Source organism: Cornus florida, unplaced genomic scaffold (genome assembly GCF_030987335.1).
Source record: "Cornus florida cultivar Cherokee Brave unplaced genomic scaffold, ASM3098733v1 CherokeeBrave_3.0.0_Hap2_Chr11, whole genome shotgun sequence".
NCBI lineage: Eukaryota > Viridiplantae > Streptophyta > Magnoliopsida > Cornales > Cornaceae > Cornus > Cornus florida.
In genome coordinates, this window is record NW_026775581.1 from 55,340,662 (window position 1) to 55,358,216 (window position 17,555).

Below are 17,555 nucleotides of genomic sequence, written 5' to 3' on the forward strand. Positions count from 1 at the left end.
TTCGTTTTGAGCCTGGATCCTCGTACGAAATTCATTTTCACATTTCGTTGAGTCGTGTACTATTAGAATTGTCTTGCGGTCGAACCCTACAGTTTTCGGGTTTTTGGCCCCGATTAGTGCCAAACTTGTTTGGGGCATATCTCTCTGCTCGGGACTCAGTTTTTGACGCTGTTTCTTCCGTTGTTCATATTTTCTCATTTTGGTTCTTTTCGTTCATAGAGTTTTGTCATTTGAGCGCTTCTGTTCAAATTTCACTTTTCCGGACCCGGCGAGGCCCTTTCGGGGCACTTTTAGGGTTTTACTATAAATAGGGGGTTATAAAATTAAATCAATTGTTTTCCTCTTCTTCTCCCACATTTCTGATCAGCCATGGCAGCCCAAGGGGCTGCCCCTTCTTTTCTTCTTTTCCACCTTCTTCTCTCGTGTAAAATGTTGTAGTGCCTTAGCGTTTATCGAAGGTCTTGACAACACGCATCTTTCCTCTTTATTAGAACCCATTTTTGGCCAATTTTTGAGTTCGAGTTTGAGGTCAAGTTAGGATTTTGGTAGGTTCTCTTTGGAGTTTAATGTTCACAGCGTTGTCCTCGACAAAACCCCGAAGTATCGTTGGATTTGGAGCGTTTTCGTTTCGGTGGGGATTTGTGATTTCATAACAAAATGAGGTAGGGGATGTTTTAGGTTTAAATATGTGTTGTATTGATGGTTTTATAAGCATATACAACTTGTAAGCATGCCTTTGTATTAATTCTAGAATTTAATTTAATTATTTTCTATCTTTAAGATTTAATTTTCATGGTTATTTATAACTTGGAATTAAATTGTAGCATACTATTAAATTAAGCCTTGATATGCTTGTTAACATATATTAAATTGGGCTGATTTGAATAAGTAATGTAACTTTTAACTAAATTTTCACTTGAATGAAAATTTAATTCACATGGTTGTAACTAGCATGGAATCAAGTTGTAATGTGATATTAAATTAGGCCTTAGTATGTTCTTTAACATATGTGAATTTGAGGACATTTGGAATTATTTTAAAATCTAGAGAAAATTAATTAATTAGATTAATTAATTTTACTCTAAGTGTTCTAATCACTTAATAGGATTTCTGACTTGATATTATTGATGAGCTTGGCATGTTCTATCATATATATTAAATTGAGAATATTTGAATGAGTTTTGAGAAATTTATTTAATTATTTTCTTGGCATTGATCTTAATTTACCTTGTTGTAACTAAGGTAAAATTGGTTTGTAACTTGAAATTAAATTAGGTCTTGCTATGACCTTTGACATATATTATATTTAGGATTCTTGGAGTTGCTTTGTAATCTTAAGAATTTAATTATTTAATTTAATTAAATTCCATTTGTATGCTTTCATTGAGGTAATTAAGTATTGATGTTATATTCTTGCTTAATTTCTAATTTGCAACTTGGTGTATGATTACAAGATGGTATTTCGTGAGTAGAAGTTATGATTTAACTTGTTGTATACACATTATAATTGTATGACATTTAATATGTCATTGTAGTTTGAAAGCCTAGAGCATATCTTGTGTGTATTCCATGACTTAGTTGTGCCTGGTAATTGACAATGTGCATTGTGTATATGTGATATACTTGTTTCACAACTTAATGATTTTTTGGAAAGTTTGTATGGACATTGAAATATGTTAAGGCCAGAGTATGTCTCTAGTACGGGGGATGAAAGTTCCCTCTACAACATATAGTGCACACTAGGTAGTTCCTTGCGGGGTAGTAACCCGAGATCACTTGTTTGGTCATTGATACCATATGTCCTTCGTCTTTCCGCTATTGGTTGATTTCGCATTCAATTCCTATTTGTAATTGTGGATTACTTTTAACTTGTGCTTGGATGTATGGTACTTCATTTCTTGCTTAGTCTACTTAGATTTGTATACTTGTATGCCTTATATATAAAAAATGCTTAGCATACTTAGATTTGTATTCTTGTATATCATGCATGTCAATATTGCTTAGTATACTGAGAATTGTATGCTTGAATTTATATGTTACATTTCCATTTCAATGTTGCTTAGTGTACTTAGTGTGTACCCTTGTATATTGATGAATTACTTTCTAGATAACCTAGTATACTTATATCTTCTATACTTGTCTTAAGTGCATTTTAATCTTGATTGTATACTTGCGTACGTATACTTGTATATTGAATGACTTGTTGTGTGTACCGCATGATCCTATGTTGTTTAAATTGCATGAATGATATGGGTTATGCTAAAAATACTCTAGGTAGCTTAGGATGCTCCCTGAGTCTCACCTTTGACATAGATGCTAGGTGGCATGACCATTTGAGTTAAATTATAGTAACTTAATAGGTTTGTAAAATGTTAGGTCTTTGCATGCTTATCTCATACGAGTAACTTTATGTTACTCACTCATGTAGTGGGGACATTTTTCAGGTACCGGGATCAAGATTCAGGATTCACATCATGCTTGGATGATTTGTAGACTTGAAGTTCTCATTTCTTGTAAATGTTGGCTTGAAATGCCATTTATAGCTTTGTACGTCAAAATGTGTATATTTGATTCTAATCCTGTAATGTGTACATAAGTACACTCTTTACAATATATTTGACATGTATGAGATGAGGCCATAGGCCAATGACATCTAATTTGTATCCTATGTAACTCTTGACTTCGTGAAATATTTTAAAAATATTGAAAATTGGCAAGTCATTGGCTTACCATGTTTGCATAAGGTGTGGGAATTCCATTCTTATTCTTTCATTGGGTCTCATTAATTAAGCACGAAGTGTGGCCAAGGGCCAAACGGTAATTGAAAACCATTTTATAATTTTAAGTTTCAAAATTCCCTTTTTATGTGTATTTTCGCCTTTTTTGGCCGTTGGGGAGTCGGATTTTGCATCGGCCATTTTTTAGAGCCATGGACCATTCCCACGCGCTTAAAAACACTAAATATGTTTGGGTACAAAATCGTTTTAGCCTAGAAATGCATTTAGGGTCAAATGAACACTTGGTGCAAAAGTTGCATTTTCCTCGTTTTTGGCCTAGACTGATCAGGGGCGTTCTGGGCATTTCATAGTGTGTGTTTTTCGTTTTCTTCCACGATGCCGAGTAGAAAACATGATTTTAAGGGGGTTTCTTCTTCGTGTTTTTCCAGAAAATGTTGTTAAGAGCCCTGTTTTTGCTCTCTGTTCTGGCAGATTTCAAAACAAAAACATATAGCAGCTTTTTGTTTTAACCCTCTTGGTCTAAACTGATCTAGGGGCATTTCAGGAATTTCTTTTGAAAAATAAATTCTGGTCTTGACATGGTCATATAGAAAACGTGATTTTCGGCGCCGGGGGGGGGGGGGGGGGGGTGGTTTCTTCACAACATTTTCCAAAAAATGTCATCTCGGACCCGAAAACTAGCATCAAATCTGTTTTCCTGTGCGCACCTGCACTATTTGAAAAAGTCTGTTGTAAGGGCATTTTGGGGATTTCACGTCAAAAATAAAATTTTCTTTTGACATGTTCAGCTTTGAAAAATTATTTTAAAGGCGGTTTCTTTTTCGTGTTTTTCTAGAAAACATCATTTAGTACCTCAAAATGGCACACGAACTTTAGCATTTTGCCTAGGTTACTATTCATTGCTGTCAAAACACTATTCATGGCCTCGGCGACATCAAAACTTTGTTTTGACTTTTCTCTTCCATTCGGACTCTGAATCAAGTGATTCTTGAGTCTAACTTGATTAATTTTTTGCTGTCTTTCCAATGATGTGCTCGGTAACACCTAAATCTTGCTAAAAATTACTATTTTGCCCTTGGGGCTAAATTTGTCCGATTTTCTTTTAATTTGTTTCCACTACTTTCTTTGAGTTCCGTGACTTCCCATGAAGTCACGGATATGTCTTAGGAATCATGTACATTCCCAAGGACATTACTTCCATGTGCAAAGACTATTTTGCCCTTGGGGGCCTATTCGGTCTTTTTCTGATCATTCGTTTCCGCATTGTTCTCATTGAGATCCGTAGCCTTATGGAAGGTCACTCTAGCTTCTTCGAGATGCATTGCATCTCCAAGGTCTTGTTTTTTGTTTCCGCTTCCTCATTTGGATCCGTTATCGGGTCAATCTTCGGTTCATCACAGGACGCACTGGCTTGAAAAACCAGGGCCGTCACATCACTAGTTTTGTGTGTATAGTAATCGAGGCAGTGTCGCCAGGAAGGTTAAGGTGGAACGGGTGACCTAATGCCCTTGTATGGCATAGAGGTTATCGTTTGGGAGTGACTGGTTCTAGATAGAATGGGATGCGGTGTTTGATGGGTTGTGATCGTTTCTTGTGTTGGTATGTTATGAGCATTGATGCTCTTGTCTGATTGGTTTTGGTTAGCATTGGTGTTATAGTGTATTGTATGTAAGGTTCCGATGTTAACAGTGTATGACGGCCCGTTCTTGGCGAGGTCGCCTAGAATTGAGTTCGTAGACCCGTATGTGTATCCAGTTAGTTCTCCTTCTGGTGTGTAAAGAGTTCATTTCATCTCCGGTGATATTGGGTGTCCACGGTTGGACGATTGGTGTGTAACGAGTGACAGAGTGTCGGGTGCATTCAGGTGCGAGTCGTCAGTCTCTTATGAGAGTGGGGTTTGTTACCCTTTTCGTTTATTCTACTCCTGGCAAGGGCATCATTTGTCGTGAGTCTTGTTCTTCATTTTGGAGTTGTGCGTCTTGTTCTTTATTTTGGAGTTGTGCATGTTCGTGGATGGATGGACCTATGTGTGGTTTGTTATGTTGTTAGAGTCCATCGATAAAGGTTTGGTTAATCTGGTCGACTCACTCCCGTGGAGGGAGATAAAGTCTTTTTCTTGTTTGTAATGCTTGTTTTGAGAGTGGTTTTGACCGGTGGAATGTGAAGCACAGGTTGCCGAATGGGGATTGTATGTTTCTGATGTTTAGTACTAGCGATGATGGCTAGGGGATGTGTATTGAACGACGGTTTGAGGATGATTAGATGATATAAAGTGAGTTGTGTACTCGGGTGTTTTTGTAGATGTTTGATTCGAGTAATGTTTTAAGGATGAGTGTCGGTTTTGAGGAATAATGGAGATGATTGATTTTGGTTTTGAGGTTTTAGGCATGAGACAGTCGTATTGTGTGTTTTGACGAGGTAAGAATCGAATCGAGTAATGCTATGAATTGTTTACCTAGTGTAGGTGTTATGAGGAAACTAGAGATCTTTAGTGCTGGTTAATGATCGTGATGTTTGTTGCCGTGTTGTTTTTAGTCTGTTACGAGCTGTGTGATTGAGGAATGATTAGGATTTATAGAGCTAGTATGTGACTGTATAGCTCTTGTGGTTACATAAAATGATGGATGGGTAGTGAGTGGATCTCATGGTTATTTTGTGGACTGTGTGAGATTGTGTTTGAGGTTTGGACCTGAGGACTGGAACGACGTCTGTTTTGAGATCAGATCGATAGTGAGAATGGCCCGGTCAACCATTTCTTTTGAATCAGTCCCTCTTTAGCACGATGTCGGGTCAAAAATCCATGATTGTTTTGATTGTTAGGGACAGTGAGAGCATGGTATTGCGGGATATGTCGGCGTGCCAGTGTGGATTCGGGTGGTTAGTTTTGGGTGACTAGGAGTGTTAGGTGGGACCAAGTGTCCAATTTGTTTGATTATCAAAGATTTATTTTTAGGATTGTGTCCTGAGTACAGGATAGTGTGCTTTACTATTTTGGTGACTAATGTTTATGCAGTCGTTGGGGATTCATTGTTTAACCATCTTGAGGTTGTTAAGTGTAATAATTGTTGTATAATGCAATTAGTAGTCATTGATGCAGTTATGTAGTGGTGTAGCCGTGTGTTGGATGGCAAATGTTGGTCCGACTGGGAGGTGTGGATCTGAGTTTGAGCCTAATTATGTAATGGACAGGGTTTCTTGTTTGGGGTCTTATATGTTCTTTAGAGGATGAGTTGGGTTTGGAAGTTATCATGTTCGGTGTCTAGCGACTATTCATCTCTCGGGCTTTGGAGCCTTTCGTGACTGTGTGGAGTAGACTGATGTCCATTTTGGGTCAAGCGTAAGGTCTCGTTGGTCTTATGCTATGATGAGGTGAAAGGTAGGTACTCGCATTAGGTTTTAGTGGCAGTGGTGTGTTATTGCATAGTGACGTCCGGTGTCAAAGACAATAATGTTGGTGAGTTCATGGTCTTGGGGTTTTGCTTGGTGTTTTTGAGAAGGTGTATGGCTATGGGCCTTCTCTTTAAGGAGGGTAGATTTTGAAGATGAAATATCTTTTAAGGTGGGTAGATTGTTATGTTTTCATTTTTCATCATTTGTCATTTTCTAGAATTTTTTGTTTTTGCAAGGGCATTTTCATCTTTTTACGTTTGCGTGCTAGACACTGTGGGGTGTGCCGGGTGTGTCCGAGAGTTAGTTGGAGCATTCCATTGAGTTTGGGACTCTTGGAAATGCACCGGTTGCCATTTTGGCATTTTTCCATTTTCCGAGCCGGAAAGTCCCGTGTGGGACCCGCTACTGGAATTGTCACGTACAAGGTTTTTATTTGGATCCATTTCCATATCATTTATTTTTATTTGATGCGTTTTATATGGTTTTATTGTGGTTGTGTGCATATATGTGTGTGTGTGTTGGACAAAGAAAAGAAAAGTCAAAGTTAAAAGATTTTTTTAAGTGGTGGGACCCACCACTTTCTTTTAATGGCCATAAGGCTATTTAGGCCTCAATTCTCATCTCCTCTCTCGGCTTCCTCTCTTTTTCTCTTCTCTTTTTCTTTTTCTTTTTCTTTTCTTCTAAATTTGAAACTTTAATTACTCTCCAACCATTTGGACTTTTTGGGTGCCGTTTATGGTAAAACGGAGAGCTCGGCGAGATCTTCAAGTTGATGTAAGCAATTTTAGCCTTGGTGCTAGTGGGTCTTGGTAGAAGCTACTAATAATAATCAACCATTGCAATAGCACAAATCATTGTAAAATAGGGATATCATAGGGGTAAGTCGAACCACAAGGACTGCAAGTTTATGGCAACAAAGGTCTTTAAAATCACTTTGTTTGATGAAAGAGGTGTAGAGTTTTTGGTTTGTTTGTCACTTAGAACTTGGAATTAAAATGTGTATAAAACAATAAATTGAAGGAGATTAAAAGGAGAGGAAAAATATGTAGAGAGGACTAGGGAAGTGAATCAACTACCAACCCTATGAACGTGCTAGCTTATGATTAACTTGGGAAACAAATTAGATATATGGTAATGATATGTAGCAATTCATGATTACTACATTATCTTCAAGAAGTTCATAGAATCAAGAATTAAGCATAATATCTCAAAGTTCCACATGTTTGAACTACCTAAATTAGGGTGTAGCTATGACATGCTCACTAAGCTAAGGACTATCAAACTCCTCAACAACCATGGTAGTAGCACATGAAGGCAAGAATAAAGAATAATCCATCAAAAGGGAGGCCCTATCCAATGGACTAAAAGGTTTCTCATACAACATGCCAATAAACCATTTCACAATCTCATTTCCATTGTCACTATGAAAATGCAAGCCATAAAATCAGGAGAATATATAATCTAAGACAAGATAATAGATTTAACATAATCATTTATAGAAATTTAGGTCCATTACATCAAGTGTAAAGCTCTAGATTATGAAAATACCATATACACACTTCATTCCCCAAATTAAACAAAACTAAAGCATGCTTACAAGGAAGGGCTTCATCACCTCCCTAGAAAGGGAGTTAGTTACCCATAGAAGCAAGGGAGGAAGGAGTAGAGGTGATCTTCCCCTCCATTTTCGCACCTAGGAGCCACAATACACATAACCCTCAAGAACATAATATTTCTCTCACTAGAAAATTCTTATAATGTGAGATATCTTAAATACAATGGCTCAAGCCTTCTATAAAGCAAAAATAACCTCCCAACAACTCTAAATTCGTGGCCCAAAATCCCTGAGAGAGCGCAGACCTATCCCTTGAATTAAGGGGATAACATTGGGTGACATAATGTAGCCCACAACCTATTGTCTGCAGATTGGCGGGCGCCCGCAGCGCAGGGCGGGCTCCCGCGAGGTGTCGTGGGAGCTTGATGGTGGCACTTAGCGGGGCCCCGCAAAATCTGAAACCTACTGGACAAAATAGTGGGCGCCCCCAATGCTCTTGGGCACAAATTTACTTCTTGAAATGACTTTGGCCTAGCCCAATGATGCGATCATCCTCCTTAGCACTTTTTGCAGGGATAACCATGGGTTCATTGGATCACTGGCTTAACCAAAATGAAGGTCCCTGGCAATGACATGCTTTGATCTTCAAGAACTCATCAAAGCCTTACTTTTAACTATTTTTGGGGAACCAACCTGAAAGTAAAGAAAAACATGCAAATAAAGCTAATATAAACAATATGATCAACTAATGGATTTAACTAATGCAAATAAGGGCTCTTGAATATTCAATATTCAGCACTTATCACACCCCCAAACTTACATTTTGCTAGTCCCATAGCAAAACCAAAATAATGGACTTAACAAAATGACAGCATTTGAAACGCTATCCACAAACATCAACTATGGTGAAAGAAATTACACAGAGCTCATTTGCAACTTAGAACAGACAGAACATTAGAGACATAATCATTTTGCAGACTATCTTGAGTATTTGAAGCCTTGATATAACACAATGGCTAAACATATTTCAAATCTCATGCATCAACATTATAGTCTATATAAATACTTCAATTGTCATGTCTATAAAAGAAATCATCTCTAGCTTCATTACAAGTGAACCAGATTCCTAATATGCAGCTTGTACCTTCTTTTTCCAATTTCAAAACACAAGTCTTCAAATCATTGAATTTACCTTTTAAATGAGGTCTCTGAGGCATGATTTATTCAAAATACACAATTTTTTTTTTTTTTTTTTTTTTTTTTTTTTTTTTTTTTTACATACATATTATGGTCGTGTAATGCCAAAGTCCCTTAAGCTTTCTAACCGACCCATGTAGCAAGTGTTAGGTCAGCAACTCCCGAACCGGATGGCTTTAGGGTGCTAAGTGTAAGGATACTCCAAGGGCTTAATAACTCGAGTTGACAAGGCTACGAACTCTAACGAACCATATTTATTTATTTTTATTTCGTGAATGACCGTGCAATGCCTACGTCCCTTAAACTTTCTAACTAACCCATGTATTAAGTGTTAGGCCAGTAACTCCCAAACCGGATGGCTTTAGGGTGCTAAGTGTAAGGACACTCTAAGGGCTTAATAACTCGAGTTAGCAAGGCTATGAACTTAAACTAGTTATTATCATTATTTTTTTTTTTTTTAGATTAATGCCAAAGATATCCATTCGTTAGGGTCATCACTTCAAATCAACTGAGTCATGGTCAAGGTAAATTAGGTTACATGCCTCACAATTAAGTTTTCGGTGTGCATCTGTGAAGTGTGAAGCATAGAAGAGCTTGAAATCCGACGAAAATCTAATTGAAGCATTTATACAAACCGATTTGAATCAACATGATCATTTCAGGTTTTTCCATATTTTCAAAACTATCATTTTCCTCTATACACAAAGTATTAAATACATGCTTTAATCTCCAACAAGTTCCAAGATTACAAATCCTTGCTTCCCAAAAGTTTTATTATTATTATTTTTTTATCAATTTACATGAATAATTTAGCACATGCAAACAAAAATGCATATCAAAATAAAAAATGCATACCAAAAATATACCCCCAAACTTGAATGTCACATTGTCCTCAATGTGGGAAGACAAAGAATGACTAATGAAAAAAATAGAGAGGGAAATAAGAACAATATTACCAAGTATAGGAGGAAAATCCGTGGCGGTGTGACAATATGCCACCATGCGAATTCCAAAAGCCACGCCCCCAAACTTGAATCTAGAAACCTGTCAACAATACAAATATATGCAACAAATAGGAAACGGAATATAAAAAGAGATAAAATAACCAACTGCAATTTTATTGAACCAAAAACCGAATATCCATGCAAAATAGCAAAAAGAATTGTAGGTATAAGTCAAAAATAGGAATCAAAAGCAATGCCAAATGCAGCCTAAAGTAAAATAAAAGAGTACTACTGAAAATGAAAATAGGAACTGAAAGTAGAAAATCACTCCATCATCGGAGTGAAGGATGAGCCACCGGCGCCGCCTGGGGCTTGGTCAATCAAAGATTGCAGCATGGCCTGTAATACCTATTGTCCCTCCTAAGACTCCTTACGGAAGTCCGTAAGGGTGCCCTCTATGGTCTCGACTCGCAGCTGAAGGGTATCAAAATGGGTGCTGAGAGAGTCGTAATTGGTACGGTACATAGCAGGTGGTGGTGGCACAATTGGTGAGGAAGCAGCCGGCGCAAGTGCAACAGGAGTAGCTGGACCTCCCCAATCAAACACACCACCAATGAGGGCTTAACGAGAAGTCCTAAGCTGGACGGTACTCGACTTCCAGGCGCCAAGGTCATAAAGAAATACCTCAATGCTCCAATCTTCTCTCTGGGTGACCTTAAACTTTTTATTCTTAAGCAGCTTGGTGACCAGATATGGGAAAGGAAATGCCCAAGTGAGGGCATTATCCGACTGTGTCACAAAAAGATCATTGTAGACCTTGAGAAACTGGTCCCAGATGAGCTGTGGGACACGAAACCAATGTCCCTTCTCAGCGACATAAAGGGTGTTCAGAAAAACCCCTTTACATTCAGAGTGCTTAGGGACGTGAACGACATTTTTGGCAAGGACAGAGTCCAAGAACCACAACCGGCACGGAAGGTATGACTTATTCGTGCTTGATTTGTGACTGTCGGTATAATTGTTGTGGCATATTTCCTGGACAATTTCTGACAAGGTCAGATCAACTGGAGGAGCACCGTACAGAGGCTGGTCCTCCCCATCCAAAAGGAGATGCCAATGGACACTCCAAGGTCGTAGCAAGGTCATGAAGGGTGAATGCAAAAGGTGCGCCATCAATGGTGGTCTTAATGACCTCTGACTCCACACATGAATAAAACATGTTGGAGTAGAATTGGCGGACGATACACGGATAGAACGAGCTAGTGCAGGATTTGAAAAGAGCTTTAAGGCCGCGGTCCTTCAATTCTTTGACCGCCCACGCCGTTTCTGGATTTTCTTTGAACTCATCTTTAATGAAAAATTTGGCTTCCATTTCAATGGGCCACTTAGCCCAATTTAGAGTGGGAGCTTCCTTAGATGGTCCCTCGGAGGAGCGAGCACGCTCGGAGGAAGTTTTGGGAGCCATTTGGAAGAAGGAGTTGGCTTAGGCAATTTATCAAATATCTAGTGTGTAAGACAAAAAGGAAGAGGGCCAAGGGATGATAAGAGTTATAAAAACCAAAAAAATTTGTCCTGCAATCAAGAATATACAAGCCCTAACACATATAACACCTCTACACAATCATTCCCATCCTCCATTAATCGTAAAATTGAAAAAAAAAAAGAGTTAGAAACTTACCCAAGGTGAAGAAACCAAAGGCCCTTTCTTGGTGCGAAAGGGTGGTGATGTTGATGAGAGATTGATGGAGATGGAAGAAGGTGGGAAATGGAAGAAGATGAGATGGGAAAGAGAAATAATGGAAGGAAAGGGTGAAGGGTTTGGGAAGGAGAGAGAGGCGTGGCTGGAATGAGAGAGGAGGAGATATGAGATTCAAAATGGGCCTTGGAATGGGGCATTTTAATGAAGGCCAGAAGCGTGGCGGGTGCCCGCAGGATGCCAAGGCTTGGTACAGCCAAGCCTAGCGTGTAGTAGCGGCAGCCCTTGGCACTCGGTGGGCCCCCGCAGTGATTGGCGGGCGCCCGCAATTTTTGACATAATCTGCTTTTACATTTTGGCCGAACGGAGGCCGGGTTAGGGTCGAAAAATTCTCCAATTAGAAACGTAAGCTCCTATGGACCCTAGACACCTTGTATAACCCTCAGAACTGGATTTGGAGCTCATTTACAAAAGCGCTAATTTTGGGGTCCGAATTTCCCGTGATTTTTTTGGATTTTTGAGAAAATTGCCGAAATGACCTTGAAAAATTCCAAAAATGCTACCGAGACCTTAAAATGGCTAAGTAAACCTAAAGTGACTTTTGGAACGCAATTCGTGACAGTTCCAGAAAAGTTCACATTCTGGCTACACTTAGCTAATTTTTGAAAAATCTTGGCTAAGGCAACTTAAAAGGGGAAGCTTGGAAGTTGAAAGAATTGTTTCCCAAGAGTGCTAAATTTAATGTTGATAGCTAGATGAACCATGATTTTGCATCAGTCCTCGTAAATTGGGTCCGTCAATAGAACTTTCTCTACTTTTCAGATTGGGACTATGCCATCAATATAAGGCTTAAACAGTTGGCCATTAACCTTAAAGAGAGATCCATTTGTGGGATCATGAAGTTCAACGGCACCATGAGGAAAGACGGATAAGATAACATATGGACCATCCCACCGTGACCGGAGTTTACCGGGAAAGAGTCGCAAGCGAGAATTGTAAAGCCAAACTTTTTATCCAAAGGCAAAAGACTTGTTGACAATGTGCTTGTCATGAAATGCTTTAGTCTTTACCTTATAGATTTTGGCGCTTTCGTACGCATCATTTCGAATTTCCTCAAGCTCATTAAGTTGTAATTTGCAAGTAGAACCAACTTGCTTAAGATCAAATTTGAACCATTTTATGGCCCAAAAAGTGCAGTGCTCTAACTCCACTAGGAGATGACAAGCTTTACCAAAGACAAGTCGATATGGTGACATGCCGATGGGCGTCTTATACGCTGTCCGGTAGGCCCAAAGTGCATCATTTAGTCTTAATGACCAATCTTTGAGGTCCGGTCGAACCGTTTTTTCCAGAATATGCTTGATCTCATGATTAAATACTTCCATTTGACCACTCATTTAAGGGTGGTAAGATGTGGCAACCTTATGAATGACGGAGTATTTAAAAAGGATGAATTTGAGATAGCGATTTCAAAAATGAGATCCTCCGTCACTGATAAGGGCTCTTGGCATACCAAACCGACTGAAGATGTTTGATTGCACGAACTTGACCACAACTTTATGATTGTTGGTTTTGGTAGCTTTAGCCTCAACCCATTTAGACACGTAATCCACCGCTACGAGAATGTACTCGTAGCCATAAGAGGATGGAAACGGTCCCATGAAGTCAATTCCCCACACATCGAAAATTTCTATGATTAAGATGGGGGTAAGGGGAATCATGTCTCTTCTGGACATGGATCCGAGCTTTTGGCATCGCTCACATGACTTACAGAAATTGTAAGCATCCCGAAACAAAGAGGGCCAATAAAATCCGCTTTGAAGGACTCTATCAGCAGTTTTCTTGGCACTGAAGTGTCCTCCACATGCAAGAGTGTGGCAAAAATTTAGGACACTTGAGAATTTGGTTTCAGGAATGCATCGCCGGATGATTTGGTCCGGATAATACTTGAATAATTCCAGATCTTCCGAAAAGAAATTTTTGACTTGGGAGAAGAACCAGTCTTTCTTTTGTTTTGACCATTTGGACAGAATTTTTCCTACCACAAGGTAGTTGACAATATCCGTAAACCAAGGAAGATTTGAATGAGAAATCTGAAACAGTTGCTCATCCAGAAAGGAATCACGAACTGCAGCAAATTCAGAAGATTTCTCAATGAGTAAACGAGAGAAATGGTCAGCGACGACATTGTCTGTTCCTTTTTTATCCCAGATTTCAATATCAAACTTTTGGAGTAAGAGTATCCATCGAATTAGCCAAGGTTTGGTCTCTTTTTTGGCGAGCACATGCCTAAGATTGGCATGGTCTGAAAAGATAATGACCTTGGATCCAAGAAGGTAAGAACGAAATTTATCCAAGACATACACTACAGCTAGCAACTCTTTTTCAGTGGTGGTGTAATTCAATTGAGCATCAGAAAGAGTTTTGCTAGCGTAATAGATAGCATGTGGTAGCTTGTCCACATGCTGGCCTAAAACCGCACCCAATGCATAATCATATACATCACACATGATCTCAAATGGAAGAGACTAGTTAGGCGGTTTCATGATTGGGGCTGAAGAGAGAAGAGTACGAAGCTTCTTGAAAGCTTCCAAACATGCTTCAACAAAATTGAAGGGAATATCCTTGGCAAGAAGATTACATAAAGGCCGGGATATTTTGCTAAAATCTTTGATGAAGCGGTGATAAAAGCCGGCATGACCAAGGAAGGAACGGATTTGTCGGACATAATTTGGAGGAGGAAGGTTAGAGATCAATTTGACTTTGGCCTTCTCGACTTCAATTCCCTTTTTAGAAATAACGTGCCCTAAGACAATGCTTTCTTGGACCATGAAATGATTCTTTTCCCAACTTAGAATCAAATTTTTCTACTTGCATCTTTAAAGCACAAGGGATAGATTTTGGAGACATGAGTCAAAGGAAGATCCAAAGACGAAAAAATCATCCATGAATACCTCCAAAAAAATTTTGACCATATAAGAAAATATGGACACGCACCTTTGGAAAGTTGCCGGTGTATTACATAGCCCAAAGGGCATGCGTCTATAGGCAAATGTTCCAAAGGGACATGTGAATGTGATCTATTCTTGATCTTGAGGATCAATTACCACTTGGTTATAGCCGAAATAATTAATAAGCGCCGAATATTGCATATTCAAGCGCCCTTATTTGCATTAGTTAAGTCCATTAGTTGATCATATTGTATATATTAGCTTCATTTGCATGTTTTTGTTTACTTTCAAGTTGGTTCCCTAAAGATAGTTAAAAGTAAGGCTTTGATGAGTTTTTGAAGAATTAAAACATGCCGTTGCCGAGGACCTTCAATTTGCCCAAGCCAGTGACCCATTGAACTCATGGTTTTCTTTGCAAAAAGTGCTAAGGAGGATGATTGCGTCATCGGGCCAGGTTAAAGTTATTCCAAGAGCAAATTTAAAGCCAAGGCTACAGCATTACGGGTGCCCGCCATGCACTGCGGGCCCCCACCGATTGGTCCAGAAAGTTTTCATTTTTATGGGGCCCCGCCATGAACTGTGGGCCCCGCCAAGGGCACCATCAAGCCACCCTGACACCTCACAGGCATCCGCCCTGCGTTGGGGGCCGCCCGCTAATCTGCAGATAAGAGGTCGTGGGCTGCATTATTTCACCCAATGTTATCCCCTTGATTCAAGGGATTGCTCTACACCTCTCTAGGGATTTTGGGCCACAAAAATAGAGTTGTTGGGAGGTTATTTTTGCTTTATAGAAGGCTTGAGCAATGTAATAAAAATATCTCATATTGCAAGGGATTTCTAGAGAGAGAAATATTGAGTTCTTGAGGGTGTGTGTGCATTGTGGCTCCTAGGTGCGAAAATAGAGGGTAAGATCACCTCTACTCCTTCCTCCTTTGCTTTTATGGATAACTAACTCCCTTTCTAGGGAGGTGATGAAGCCCTTGTAAACATGCCTTAGTTTTGTTTATTTTGGGGAATGAAGTGTGTATATGGCATTTTCATAATCTAGAGTTTTACACTTGATATAATGGACCTAAATTTCTATAAATGATTAAGTTGAATCTATTATCTTGTCTTAGATTTTATTTTCTCATGATTGTATGGCTTGTATTTTCATAGTGACAATGGAAATGAGATTGTGAAATGTTTTTATTGGCATGTATTTGAGAACCTTGTTAGTCCATGGCTTAGGGTCCCCCTTTGATGGACTTTTCTTGATTCTTGGCTCCATGTACTATCACCATAGTTATTGAGGGGTTTGATAGTCCCTAACTTAGTGAACATGTGAAGTTACACTCTAATTTAGGTAGTTTAAGCATGTGGAACTTTGAGGGATTATTCTTGGTTCTTGATTCTATGAAATTCTTGAAGATAGTGTAGTAATCTTAAATTGCTACATATCATTGCCATATATCTAATTTGTTTCCCAAGTTAATCATAAGCTAGAATGTTTATAGGGTTGGTAGTTGATTCACTTCCTTAATCCTCTCTACCTTAGTTTCTTTCCTCTAAATTTCCTCTTAATTTATTATTTTATGCAATCTTTAATTCCAAGTACCAAGTGACAAACCAAACATAACCTTACATCTCTTTCATCAAACCAAGTGATTTTAAAGACCTCGGTTGCCATAAACTTGCAATCCTTGTGGTTTGACTTACCCCTATGATAACCCTATTTTACAATGATTTGTGATATTACAAGGGTTGATTATAATTGGTAAACATTATTCAACCGACCAATAACCATCAAGGAAACAATAGTAGCTTTGGTCGATAAGCCTTTCTAGGATTTGATCAATGAATGGGAGTGGGAAATGATCCTTCCTAGTGGTAGAATTAAGTTTCCGGTAGTCAATGCACACACGCCACCCGATGGTGATGCGTTGTGGCATGAGCTCTTCCGCTGAATTTTGAACAACGGTGAGGTCGGATTTCTTGGGAACAACTTGAGTGGGGCTTACCCACTTACTATCCGAGATAAGGTAGATGATTCCCGCATCTAGTAGCTTGATCACTTCTTTCATGACCACTTTCTTCATGTTTGGATTCAACTGGCACTGCACCTCTCCAGAAGGTTTAGCATCGTCCTCCATATGAATGCGATGTATACAAATAGAAGGGTCGATTCCTTTCAAATTAGCCACGCCAATAGCCTTTTTGTGTTCTTGTAACACCACCAAAAGGCTGTTTTCTTGGTCCTTTAAAAGGTTAGATGCAATGATGACTAGAAGAGTTTTATTTGCACCAAGAAACACATACTTGAGGTGGGCCGGGAGCAGCTTTAACTCAAGTTGTGGTGGAGATTTCAATGAAGGGACCAGAGGAGTCGTGGACAGTTGAGGAAGGGGTTCTCTTGACACTTTCCAAGGAAGAAAATTAATGATAGCACCAATGTCGAGCAAAGAATTTACTTCTTGGATGGATTGATTGATATCAAAGTTTGCAAAATCAAAGTGAGACATGCAAGTTTCAAGAGGATCCTTGCTTAGAATGAAGGGGAAAAATTCTTCGACCACTTCATCTACTACATCAATGGGAAAACATTCATCCTCTTCGGAAGGATGTTGAGTTGCATAGAAAATGTGGAGTTTGACTTGCATATTTCCAAAGGCGATATCCATCACCTCAGTTCGACAATTTATCGAAGCATTAGCCTTAGCTAAGAAAGGCCTACCGAAGATCACGGGAATATGTTTCTTTGGATCATGGACCGGTTCCGTGTCAAGAACCACAAAGTCTACCGGGAAGTAGAATTTGTCCACTTTGATGATGACATCTTCAAGAATGCCCTGTGGGTGCTTGACCGATCTGTCGGTAAGCTGCAAGACCACGGTGGTTAGCTTAAGATCTCCCAACCCAAGTTGTAAGTAAACTGAATATGGAATCAAGTTCACGCTCGCTCCTAAGTCAATGAGGGTCCTCTCTATCTTATTGTCACCAATGACATACGAGATTGTCGAGGCACCTAGATCCTTATACTTTAGAGGAGTGCTTTGCTAAATTATCACACTCACCTATTCAGTTAGTCTTACCTTCTTTGGTAAA